The following is a 15,412-nucleotide window of genomic DNA, read 5'->3' as shown; positions in this document are numbered from 1 at the left end:
TGCGCTCCAGCTCCGATAAAACGACTCCATGTGCGTCGAGTTTATTCTGGATCCTCTCGATAGATCTTTTAAGCTCGTCTTTGACCAGTATCATCTCTGATCTGAGAGTGGTAGCTGAAGTGTAGATCTTACTGAAAATATCGGTTTTGAGGGAGCCCATCATGGATTGTAGCATTTCCGCGGTCAGTACTGTCATGCTGTCAGCGCTAGCTGTAGCACCCGATGTTGGGAGCGGATCAGATTCAGGAGAGGGCGCAGGCTTATTGCGGCCTGCTCTTGCAGACTCCGTTTTCGGTCGATTAGATGTCATTTCACCTTCAAAGTCCTCAAATATAGTGTGAATCGTTTAAAGGACTCTTTAGACGCTTGACCACCAAAGACATGCACGATTTAGCGAGATTAAATATATAAATTTGGTCACTAACTCAGGAGCAATAGAGAAACGTATCCTACATCCTCGACGTCCCGGCCACCACAACATATTAACACTAACACAACTTCTCTAACACAACCACACAACATATTAACACTAACACAAATTCTCTAACACAACCACACAACATATTAACACTAACACAACTTCTCTAACACAACCACACAACATATTAACACTAACACAACTTCTCTAACACAACCACACAACATATTAACACTAACACAAATTCTCTAACACAACCACACAACATATTAACACTAACACAACTTCTCTAACACAACAACGCAACATATTAACACTAACACAACTTCTCAAACACAACCACACAACATATTAACACTAACACAACTTCTCTAACACAACCACACAACATATTAACACTAACACAAATTCTCTAACACAACCACACAACATATTAACACTAACACAACTTCTCTAACACAACAACGCAACATATTAACACTAACACAACTTCTCTAACACAACCACGCAACATATTAACACTAACACAACTTCTCTAACACAACCACACAACATATCAACACTAACACAACTTCTCTAACACAACCACACAACATATTAACACTAATACAGCTTCTGTAACACAACCACACAACATATTAACACTAACACAACTTTTCTAACACAACCACACAACATATTAACACTAACACAACTTCTCTAACACAACCACAAAACATATTAACACTAACACAACTTCTCTAACACAACCACACAACATATTAACACTAACACAACTTCTGTAACACAACCACACGACATATTAACCCTAATACAGCTTCTCTAACACAACCACACGACATATAAACACGAACACAACTTCTCTAACACAACCACACAACATATTAACACTAACACAACTTCTGTAACACAACCACACAACATATTAACACTAATACAGCTTCTCTAACACAACCACACAACATATTAACATTAACACAACTTCTCTAACACAACCACACAACATATTAACACTAATACAGCTTCTGTAACACAACCACACAACATATTAACACTAATACAGCTTCTGTAACACAACCACACAACATATTAACCCTAACACAACCACACAACATATTAACACTAACACAACTTCTCAAACACAACCACACAACATATTAACACCAACACAACTTCTCTAACACAACCACAAAACATATTAACACTAACACAACTTCTCTAACACAACCACACAACATATTAACACTAACACAACTTCTGTAACACAACCACACGACATATTAACCCTAATACAGCTTCTCTAACACAACCACACGACATATTAACACGAACACAACTTCTCTAACACAACCACACAACATATTAACACTAACACAACTTCTCTAACACAACCACACAACATATTAACACTAATACAGCTTCTCTAACACAACCACACAACATATTAACATTAACACAACTTCTCTAACACAACCACACAACATATTAACACTAATACAGCTTCTGTAACACAACCACACAACATATTAACACTATAACAACTTTTCTAACACAACCACACAACATATTAACATTAACACAACTTCTCAAACACAACCACGCAACATATTAACACTAACACAACTTCTCTAACACAACCACAAAACATATTAACACTAACACAACTTCTCTAACACAACCACACAACATATTAAGACTAACACAACTTCTGTAACACAACCACACAACATATTAACCCTAATACAGCTTCTCTAACACAACCACACGACATATTAACACTAACACAACTTCTCTAACACCACCACACAACATATTAACACTAACACAACTTCTCTAACACAACCACACAACATATTAACATTAACACAACTTCTCTAACACAACCACACAACATATTAACACTAATACAGCTTCTGTAACACAACCACACAACATATTAACACTAACACAACTTCTCAAACACAACCACACAACATATTAACACTAACACAACTTCTCTAACACAACCACACAACATATTAACACTAACACAAATTCTCTAACACAACCACACAACATATTAACACTAACACAACTTCTCTAACACAACCACACAACATATTAACACTAATACAGCTTCTGTAACACAACCACACAACATATTAACACTAACACAACTTTTCTAACACAACCACACAACATATTAACACTAACACAACTTCTCAAACACAACCACACAACATATTAACACTAACACAACTTCTCTAACACAACCACACGACATATTAACCCTAATACAGCTTCTCTAACACAACCACACGACATATTAACACTAATACAGCTTCTGTAACACAACCACACGACATATTAACACTAACACAACTTCTCTAACACAACCACGCAACATATTAACACTAACACAACTTCTCTAACACAACCACACAACATATTAACACTAACACAAATTCTCTAACACAACCACGCAACATATTAACACTAACACAACTTCTCAAACACAACCACACAACATATTAACACTAACACAAAGTCTCTAACACAACCACACAACATATTAACACTAACACAACTTCTCTAACACAACCACGCAACATATTACCCCTAACACAACTTCTCTAACACAACCACGCAACATATTAACACTAACACAACTTCTCTAACACAACCACACAACATATCAACACTAACACAACTTCTCTAACACAACCACACAACATATTAACACTAATACAGCTTCTGTAACACAACCACACAACATATTAACACTAACACAACTTTTCTAACACAACCACACAACATATTAACACTAACACAACTTCTCAAACACAACCACACAACATATTAACACTAACACAACTTCTCTAACACAACCACACAACATATTAACCCTAATACAGCTTCTCTAACACAACCACACGACATATTAACACTAATACAGCTTCTGTAACACAACCACACGACATATTAACCCTAATACAGCTTCTCTAACACAACCACACGACATATTAACACGAACACAACTTCTCTAACACAACCACACAACATATTAACACTAACACAACTTCTCTAACACAACCACACAACATATTAACATTAACACAACTTCTCTAACACAACCACACAACATATTAACACTAATACAGCTTCTGTAACACAACCACACAACATATTAACACTAACACAACTTCTCAAACACAACCAAACAACATATTAACACTAACACAACTTCTCTAACACAACCACACAACATATTAACACTAACACAAATTCTCTAACACAACCACACAACATATTAACACTAACACAACTTCTCTAACACAACAACGCAACATATTAACACTAACACAACTTCTCTAACACAACCACGCAACATATTAACACTAACACAACTTCTCTAACACAACCACACAACATATTAACACTAACACAAATTCTCTAACACAACCACACAACATATTAACACTAACACAACTTCTCAAACACAACCACACAACATATTAACACTAACACAACTTTTCTAACACAACCACACAACATATTAACACTAACACAACTTCTCAAACACAACCACACAACATATTAACACTAACACAACTTCTCTAACACAACCACACGACATATTAACCCTAATACAGCTTCTCTAACACAACCACACGACATATTAACACTAATACAGCTTCTGTAACACAACCACACGACATATTAACACTAACACAACTTCTCTAACACAACCACGCAACATATTAACACTAACACAACTTCTCTAACACAACCACACAACATATTAACACTAACACAAATTCTCTAACACAACCACGCAACATATTAACACTAACACAACTTCTCAAACACAACCACACAACATATTAACACTAACACAAAGTCTCTAACACAACCACACAACATATTAACACTAACACAACTTCTCTAACACAACCACGCAACATATTACCCCTAACACAACTTCTCTAACACAACCACGCAACATATTAACACTAACACAACTTCTCTAACACAACCACACAACATATCAACACTAACACAACTTCTCTAACACAACCACACAACATATTAACACTAATACAGCTTCTGTAACACAACCACACAACATATTAACACTAACACAACTTTTCTAACACAACCACACAACATATTAACACTAACACAACTTCTCAAACACAACCACACAACATATTAACACTAACACAACTTCTCTAACACAACCACACAACATATTAACCCTAATACAGCTTCTCTAACACAACCACACGACATATTAACACTAATACAGCTTCTGTAACACAACCACACGACATATTAACCCTAATACAGCTTCTCTAACACAACCACACGACATATTAACACGAACACAACTTCTCTAACACAACCACACAACATATTAACACTAACACAACTTCTCTAACACAACCACACAACATATTAACATTAACACAACTTCTCTAACACAACCACACAACATATTAACACTAATACAGCTTCTGTAACACAACCACACAACATATTAACACTAACACAACTTCTCAAACACAACCAAACAACATATTAACACTAACACAACTTCTCTAACACAACCACACAACATATTAACACTAACACAAATTCTCTAACACAACCACACAACATATTAACACTAACACAACTTCTCTAACACAACAACGCAACATATTAACACTAACACAACTTCTCTAACACAACCACGCAACATATTAACACTAACACAACTTCTCTAACACAACCACACAACATATTAACACTAACACAAATTCTCTAACACAACCACACAACATATTAACACTAACACAACTTCTCAAACACAACCACACAACATATTAACACTAACACAAATTCTCTAACACAACCACACAACATATTAACACTAACACAACTTCTCTAACACAACCACACAACATATCAACACTAACACAACTTCTCTAACACAACCACACAACATATTAACATTAACACAACTTCTCAAACACAACCACACAACATATTAACACTAACACAACTTCTCTAACACAACCACAAAACATATTAACACTAACACAACTTCTCTAACACAACCACACAACATATTAAGACTAACACAACTTCTGTAACACAACCACACAACATATTAACCCTAATACAGCTTCTCTAACACAACCACACGACATATTAACACTAACACAACTTCTCTAACACCACCACACAACATATTAACACTAACACAACTTCTCTAACACAACCACACAACATATTAACATTAACACAACTTCTCTAACACAACCACACAACATATTAACACTAATACAGCTTCTGTAACACAACCACACAACATATTAACACTAACACAACTTCTCAAACACAACCACACAACATATTAACACTAACACAACTTCTCTAACACAACCACACAACATATTAACACTAACACAAATTCTCTAACACAACCACACAACATATTAACACTAACACAACTTCTCTAACACAACCACACAACATATTAACACTAATACAGCTTCTGTAACACAACCACACAACATATTAACACTAACACAACTTTTCTAACACAACCACACAACATATTAACACTAACACAACTTCTCAAACACAACCACACAACATATTAACACTAACACAACTTCTCTAACACAACCACACAACATATTAACCCTAATACAGCTTCTCTAACACAACCACATGACATATTAACACTAATACAGCTTCTGTAACACAACCACACGACATATTAACACTAACACAACTTCTCTAACACAACCACGCAACATATTAACACTAACACAACTTCTCTAACACAACCACACAACATATTAACACTAACACAAATTCTCTAACACAACCACGCAACATATTAACACTAACACAACTTCTCAAACACAACCACACAACATATTAACACTAACACAAAGTCTCTAACACAACCACACAACATATTAACACTAACACAACTTCTCTAACACAACCACGCAACATATTACCCCTAACACAACTTCTCTAACACAACCACGCAACATATTAACACTAACACAACTTCTCTAACACAACCACACAACATATCAACACTAACACAACTTCTCTAACACAACCACACAACATATTAACACTAATACAGCTTCTGTAACACAACCACACAACATATTAACACTAACACAACTTTTCTAACACAACCACACAACATATTAACACTAACACAACTTCTCAAACACAACCACACAACATATTAACACTAACACAACTTCTCTAACACAACCACACAACATATTAACCCTAATACAGCTTCTCTAACACAACCACACGACATATTAACACTAATACAGCTTCTGTAACACAACCACACGACATATTAACCCTAATACAGCTTCTCTAACACAACCACACGACATATTAACACGAACACAACTTCTCTAACACAACCACACAACATATTAACACTAACACAACTTCTCTAACACAACCACACAACATATTAACATTAACACAACTTCTCTAACACAACCACACAACATATTAACACTAATACAGCTTCTGTAACACAACCACACAACATATTAACACTAACACAACTTCTCAAACACAACCAAACAACATATTAACACTAACACAACTTCTCTAACACAACCACACAACATATTAACACTAACACAACTTCTCTAACACAACAACGCAACATATTAACACTAACACAACTTCTCTAACACAACCACGCAACATATTAACACTAACACAACTTCTCTAACACAACCACACAACATATTAACACTAACACAACTTCTCTAACACAACCACACAACATATCAACACTAACACAACTTCTCTAACACAACCACACAACATATTAACACTAATACAGCTTCTGTAACACAACCACACAACATATTAACACTAACACAACTTTTCTAACACAACCACACAACATATTAACACTAACACAACTTCTCTAACACAACCACACAACATATTAACATTAACACAACTTCTCTAACACAACCACACAACATATTAACACTAATACAGCTTCTGTAACACAACCACACAACATATTAACACTAACACAACTTCTCAAACACAACCAAACAACATATTAACACTAACACAACTTCTCTAACACAACCACACAACATATTAACACTAACACAAATTCTCTAACACAACCACACAACATATTAACACTAACACAACTTCTCTAACACAACAACGCAACATATTAACACTAACACAACTTCTCTAACACAACCACGCAACATATTAACACTAACACAACTTCTCTAACACAACCACACAACATATTAACACTAACACAAATTCTCTAACACAACCACACAACATATTAACACTAACACAACTTCTCAAACACAACCACACAACATATTAACACTAACACAAATTCTCTAACACAACCACACAACATATTAACACTAACACAACTTCTCTAACACAACCACACAACATATCAACACTAACACAACTTCTCTAACACAACCACACAACATATTAACATTAACACAACTTCTCAAACACAACCACACAACATATTAACACTAACACAACTTCTCTAACACAACCACAAAACATATTAACACTAACACAACTTCTCTAACACAACCACACAACATATTAAGACTAACACAACTTCTGTAACACAACCACACAACATATTAACCCTAATACAGCTTCTCTAACACAACCACACGACATATTAACACTAACACAACTTCTCTAACACCACCACACAACATATTAACACTAACACAACTTCTCTAACACAACCACACAACATATTAACATTAACACAACTTCTCTAACACAACCACACAACATATTAACACTAATACAGCTTCTGTAACACAACCACACAACATATTAACACTAACACAACTTCTCAAACACAACCACACAACATATTAACACTAACACAACTTCTCTAACACAACCACACAACATATTAACACTAACACAAATTCTCTAACACAACCACACAACATATTAACACTAACACAACTTCTCTAACACAACCACACAACATATTAACACTAATACAGCTTCTGTAACACAACCACACAACATATTAACACTAACACAACTTTTCTAACACAACCACACAACATATTAACACTAACACAACTTCTCAAACACAACCACACAACATATTAACACTAACACAACTTCTCTAACACAACCACACAACATATTAACCCTAATACAGCTTCTCTAACACAACCACACGACATATTAACACTAATACAGCTTCTGTAACACAACCACACGACATATTAACACTAACACAACTTCTCTAACACAACCACGCAACATATTAACACTAACACAACTTCTCAAACACAACCACACAACATATTAACACTAACACAAATTCTCTAACACAACCACGCAACATATTAACACTAACACAACTTCTCAAACACAACCACACAACATATTAACACTAACACAAAGTCTCTAACACAACCACACAACATATTAACACTAACACAACTTCTCTAACACAACCACGCAACATATTACCCCTAACACAACTTCTCTAACACAACCACGCAACATATTAACACTAACACAACTTCTCAAACACAACCACACAACATATTAACACTAACACAACTTCTCTAACACAACCACACAACATATTAACCCTAATACAGCTTCTCTAACACAACCACACGACATATTAACACTAATATAGCTTCTGTAACACAACCACACGACATATTAACACTAACACAACTTCTCTAACACAACCACGCAACATATTAACACTAACACAACTTCTCTAACACAACCACACAACATATTAACACTAACACAAATTCTCTAACACAACCACGCAACATATTAACACTAACACAACTTCTCAAACACAACCACACAACATATTAACACTAACACAAAGTCTCTAACACAACCACACAACATATTAACACTAACACAACTTCTCTAACACAACCACGCAACATATTACCCCTAACACAACTTCTCTAACACAACCACGCAACATATTAACACTAACACAACTTCTCTAACACAACCACACAACATATCAACACTAACACAACTTCTCTAACACAACCACACAACATATTAACACTAATACAGCTTCTGTAACACAACCACACAACATATTAACACTAACACAACTTTTCTAACACAACCACACAACATATTAACACTAACACAACTTCTCAAACACAACCACACAACATATTAACACTAACACAACTTCTCTAACACAACCACACAACATATTAACACTAATACAGCTTCTGTAACACAACCACACGACATATTAACCCTAATACAGCTTCTCTAACACAACCACACGACATATTAACACGAACACAACTTCTCTAACACAACCACACAACATATTAACACTAACACAACTTCTCTAACACAACCACGCAACATATTAACACTAACACAACTTCTCTAACACAACCACACAACATATTAACACTAACACAAATTCTCTAACACAACCACACAACATATTAACACTAACACAACTTCTCAAACACAACCACACAACATATTAACACTAACACAAATTCTCTAACACAACCACACAACATATTAACACTAACACAACTTCTCTAACACAACCACACAACATATCAACACTAACACAACTTCTCTAACACAACCACACAACATATTAACACTAATACAGCTTCTGTAACACAACCACACAACATATTAACACTAACACAACTTCTCTAACACAACCAGACAACATATTAACATTAACACAACTTCTCTAACACAACCACACGACATATTAACCCTAATACAGCTTCTCTAACACAACCACACAACATATTAACACGAACACAACTTCTCAAACACAACCACACAACATATTAACACTAACACAACTTCTCTAACACAACCACACAACATATTAACATTAACACAACTTCTCTAACACAACCACACAACATATTAACACTAATACAGCTTCTGTAACACAACCACACAACATATTAACACTAACACAACTTCTCAAACACAACCAAACAACATATTAACACTAACACAACTTCTCTAACACAACCACACAACATATTAACACTAACACAAATTCTCTAACACAACCACACAACATATTAACACTAACACAACTTCTCTAACACAACAACGCAACATATTAACACTAACACAACTTCTCTAACACAACCACACAACATATCAACACTAACACAACTTCTCTAACACAACCACACAACATATTAACACTAATACAGCTTCTGTAACACAACCACACAACATATTAACACTAACACAACTTTTCTAACACAACCACACAACATATTAACACTAACACAACTTCTCAAACACAACCACACAACATATTAACACTAACACAACTTCTCTAACACAACCACACAACATATTAACCCTAATACAGCTTCTCTAACACAACCACACGACATATTAACACTAATACAGCTTCTGTAACACAACCACACGACATATTAACCCTAATACAGCTTCTCTAACACAACCACACGACATATTAACACGAACACAACTTCTCTAACACAACCACACAACATATTAACACTAACACAACTTCTCTAACACAACCACACAACATATTAACATTAACACAACTTCTCTAACACAACCACACAACATATTAACACTAATACAGCTTCTGTAACACAACCACACAACATATTAACACTAACACAACTTCTCAAACACAACCAAACAACATATTAACACTAACACAACTTCTCTAACACAACCACACAACATATTAACACTAACACAAATTCTCTAACACAACCACACAACATATTAACACTAACACAACTTCTCTAACACAACAACGCAACATATTAACACTAACACAACTTCTCTAACACAACCACGCAACATATTAACACTAACACAACTTCTCTAACACAACCACACAACATATTAACACTAACACAAATTCTCTAACACAACCACACAACATATTAACACTAACACAACTTCTCAAACACAACCACACAACATATTAACACTAACACAAATTCTCTAACACAACCACACAACATATTAACACTAACACAACTTCTCTAACACAACCACACAACATATCAACACTAACACAACTTCTCTAACACAACCACACAACATATTAACACTAATACAGCTTCTGTAACACAACCACACAACATATTAACACTAACACAACTTCTCTAACACAACCAGACAACATATTAACATTAACACAACTTCTCTAACACAACCACACGACATATTAACCCTAATACAGCTTCTCTAACACAACCACACGACATATTAACACGAACACAACTTCTCAAACACAACCACACAACATATTAACACTAACACAACTTCTCTAACACAACCACACAACATATTAACATTAACACAACTTCTCTAAAACAACCACACAACATATTAACACTAATACAGCTTCTGTAACACAACCACACAACATATTAACACTAACACAACTTCTCAAACACAACCAAACAACATATTAACACTAACACAACTTCTCTAACACAACCACACAACATATTAACACTAACACAAATTCTCTAACACAACCACACAACATATTAACACTAACACAACTTCTCTAACACAACAACGCAACATATTAACACTAACACAACTTCTCTAACACAACCACGCAACATATTAACACTAACACAACTTCTCTAACACAACCACACAACATATTAACACTAAAACAAATTCTCTAACACAACCACACAACATATTAACACTAACACAACTTCTCAAACACAACCACACAACATATTAACACTAACACAAATTCTCTAACACAACCACACAACATATTAACACTAACACAACTTCTCTAACACAACCACACAACATATCAACACTAACACAACTTCTCTAACACAACCACACAACATATTAACACTAATACAGCTTCTGTAACACAACCACACAACATATTAACACTAACACAACTTTTCTAACACAACCACACAACATATTAACACTAACACAACTTCTCAAACACAACCACACAACATATTAACACTAACACAACTTCTCTAACACAACCACACAACATATTAACCCTAATACAGCTTCTCTAACACAACCACACGACATATTAACACTAATACAGCTTCTGTAACACAACCACACGACATATTAACCCTAATACAGCTTCTCTAACACAACCACACGACATATTAACACGAACACAACTTCTCTAACACAACCACACAACATATTAACACTAACACAACTTTTCTAACACAACCACACAACATATTAACACTAACACAACTTCTCAAACACAACCACACAACATATTAACACTAACACAACTTCTCTAACACAACCACACAACATATTAACCCTAATACAGCTTCTCTAACACAACCACACGACATATTAACACTAATACAGCTTCTGTAACACAACCACACGACATATTAACCCTAATACAGCTTCTCTAACACAACCACACGACATATTAACACGAACACAACTTCTCTAACACAACCACACAACATATTAACACTAACACAACTTCTCTAACACAACCACACAACATATTAACATTAACGCAACTTCTCTAACACAACCACACAACATATTAACACTAACACAACTTCTCTAACACAACCACACAACATATTAACACTAACACAACTTCTCTAACACAACAACGCAACATATTAACACTAACACAACTTCTCAAACACAACCACACAACATATTAACACTAACACAACTTCTCTAACACAACCACACAACATATTAACACTAACACAAATTCTCTAACACAACCACACAACATATTAACACTAACACAACTTCTCTAACACAACCACGCAACATATTAACACTAACACAACTTCTCTAACACAACCACGCAACATATTAACACTAACACAACTTCTCTAACACAACCACACAACATATCAACACTAACACAACTTCTCTAACACAACCACACAACATATTAACACTAATACAGCTTCTGTAACACAACCACACAACATATTAACACTAACACAACTTTTCTAACACAACCACACAACATATTAACACTAACACAACTTCTCAAACACAACCACACAACATATTAACACTAACACAACTTCTCTAACACAACCACACAACATATTAACACTAACACAACTTCTGTAACACAACCACACGACATATTAACCCTAATACAGCTTCTCTAACACAACCACACGACATATAAACACGAACACAACTTCTCTAACACAACCACACAACATATTAACACTAACACAACTTCTGTAACACAACCACACAACATATTAACACTAATACAGCTTCTCTAACACAACCACACAACATATTAACATTAACACAACTTCTCTAACACAACCACACAACATATTAACACTAATACAGCTTCTGTAACACAACCACACAACATATTAACACTAACACAACTTTTCTAACACAACCACACAACATATTAACATTAACACAACTTCTCAAACACAACCACACAACATATTAACACTAACACAACTTCTCTAACACAACCACAAAACATATTAACACTAACACAACTTCTCTAACACAACCACACGACATATTAACACTAACACAACTTCTGTAACACAACCACACAACATGTTAACCCTAATACAGCTTCTCTAACACAACCACACGACATATTAACACTAATACAGCTTCTGTAACACAACCACACAACATATTAACATTAACACAACTTCTCTAACACAGCCACACAACATATTAACACTAATACAGCTTCTGTAACACAACCACACAACATATTAACACTAACACAACCACACAACATATTAACACTAACACAACTTCTCAAACACAACCACACAACATATTAACACCAACACAACTTCTCTAACACAACCACAAAACATATTAACACTAACACAACTTCTCTAACACAACCACACAACATATTAACACTAACACAACTTCTGTAACACAACCACACGACATATTAACCCTAATACAGCTTCTCTAACACAACCACACGACATATTAACACGAACACAACTTCTCTAACACAACCACACAACATATTAACACTAACACAACTTCTCTAACACAACCACACAACATATTAACACTAATACAGCTTCTCTAACACAACCACACAACATATTAACATTAACACAACTTCTCTAACACAACCACACAACATATTAACACTAATACAGCTTCTGTAACACAACCACACAACATATTAACACTATAACAACTTTTCTAACACAACCACACAACATATTAACATTAACACAACTTCTCAAACACAACCACACAACATATTAACACTAACACAACTTCTCTAACACAACCACAAAACATATTAACACTAACACAACTTCTCTAACACAACCACACAACATATTAAGACTAACACAACTTCTGTAACACAACCACACAACATATTAACCCTAATACAGCTTCTCTAACACAACCACACGACATATTAACACTAACACAACTTCTCTAACACCACCACACAACATATTAACACTAACACAACTTCTCTAACACAACCACACAACATATTAACATTAACACAACTTCTCTAACACAACCACACAACATATTAACACTAATACAGCTTCTGTAGCACAACCACACAACATATTAACACTAACACAACTTCTCAAACACAACCACAAAACATATTAACACTAACACAACTTCTCTAACACAACCACACAACATATTAAGACTAACACAACTTCTGTAACACAACCACACAACATATTAACCCTAATACAGCTTCTCTAACACAACCACACGACATATTAACACTAACACAACTTCTCTAACACCACCACACAACATATTAACACTAACACAACTTCTCTAACACAACCACACAACATATTAACATTAACACAACTTCTCTAACACAACCACACAACATATTAACACTAATACAGCTTCTGTAGCACAACCACA

Source organism: Lampris incognitus, chromosome 1 (genome assembly GCF_029633865.1).
Source record: "Lampris incognitus isolate fLamInc1 chromosome 1, fLamInc1.hap2, whole genome shotgun sequence".
Taxonomy (NCBI): domain Eukaryota; kingdom Metazoa; phylum Chordata; class Actinopteri; order Lampriformes; family Lampridae; genus Lampris; species Lampris incognitus.
This window is presented reverse-complemented; position numbering follows the sequence as displayed.